Genomic DNA, 1,429 nt, shown 5'->3' with positions numbered 1-1,429 from the left:
ACCGCCTATGTGCTGAGGTCTTTAGCTCTCTTTATTTGCAGTTCATTCTGTTCCCTCAACAACTGAACCTCAGCCTCTTGCATCTGATCAGAGAATAGAAAGGGAACACATAAGAGAAGGAATAGAATGGGAACACACATGAAAGGTTTGTGTGTGTGTGTGTGTGTGTGTGTGTGTGTGTGTGTGTGTGTGTGTGTGTGGAGAGAGGAAGGATAATAAAGCGAGTGACTAACTTTAGTTTGACAAGTAAGTTCGGCCTCCATTTCAATTCTTGTTGCTTCTGCCTTTAACTTAGCCACTACAGGGGGACAAGGAAGGAAACATGACATTATCAACATTCAAATGTGTGAATTTATACATGTACATAATGGGTCAAAAGGTCAAAACAGTTGGAATGTGGCATATGGACTGCAAAACCACAATCAGTGTGTAATTAATACTAATTAGGCTGTTTGTTGTACAGCTACATGGAAACTACAGGTTAATATTGACTCTCACTTACATTCAATAGCACTTTGTCCTTCAATGAGAAGTCTCTCAGCTTGAGCCTACAATAGACAAATGAAATAATAGAGAAATTATACTACCAAGTACCAACTATTACATACTGTATCATACAATCTCAACATTGCATACATGTACTTGTACATACAGTATAACCTATACCCTGTACATGTTCATACAGTATAACCTATACACTGTACATGTACATACAGTATAACCTATACCCTGTACATGTTCATACAGTATAACCTATACCCTGTACATGTACATACAGTATAACCTATACACTGTACATGTACATACAGTATAACCTATACACTGTACATGTACATACAGTATAACCTATACACTGTACATGTACATACAGTATAACCTATACACTGTACATGTACATACAGTATAACCTATACCCTGTACATGTACATACAGTATAACCTATACACTGTACATGTTCATACAGTATAACCTATACCCTGTACATGTACATACAGTATAACCTATACACTGTACATGTACATACAGTATAACCTATACACTGTACATGTACATACAGTATAACCTATACCCTGTACATGTTCATACAGTATAACCTATACCCTGTACATGTACATACAGTATAACCTATACACTGTACATGTACATACAGTATAACCTATACCCTGTACATGTACATACAGTATAACCTATACACTGTACATGTTCATACAGTATAACCTATACCCTGTACATGTACATACAGTATAACCTATACACTGTACATGTACATACAGTATAACCTATACACTGTACATGTACATACAGTATAACCTATACACTGTACATGTACATACAGTATAACCTATACACTGTACATGTTCATACAGTATAACCTATACCCTGTACATGTACATACAGTATAACCTATACCCTGTACATGTACATACAG

At 35.9% G+C, this 1,429-nt stretch overlaps 1 long non-coding RNA gene across 1 annotated transcript; it reads right to left on the bottom strand.

Annotated features, from left to right (window-relative positions):
- Positions 1 to 57: 57 nt before the first annotated feature.
- LOC109587099 (uncharacterized) lies at positions 58 to 636 on the bottom strand. Its single transcript, XR_002187393.1, has 3 exons — positions 503 to 636; positions 234 to 298; positions 58 to 83 (listed from the first exon to the last, which is right to left on the bottom strand). It is a non-coding gene; the product is annotated as an uncharacterized LOC109587099 (long non-coding RNA).
- Between the last annotated feature and the right edge of the window lie 793 nt (positions 637 to 1,429).

This window comes from Amphimedon queenslandica, unplaced genomic scaffold (genome assembly GCF_000090795.2).
Source record: "Amphimedon queenslandica unplaced genomic scaffold, v1.1 AMPQUscaffold_12686, whole genome shotgun sequence".
Taxonomy (NCBI): domain Eukaryota; kingdom Metazoa; phylum Porifera; class Demospongiae; order Haplosclerida; family Niphatidae; genus Amphimedon; species Amphimedon queenslandica.
The sequence above is the reverse complement of the archived record's forward strand: the minus strand, read 5'-3'. Positions and strand labels throughout refer to the sequence as shown.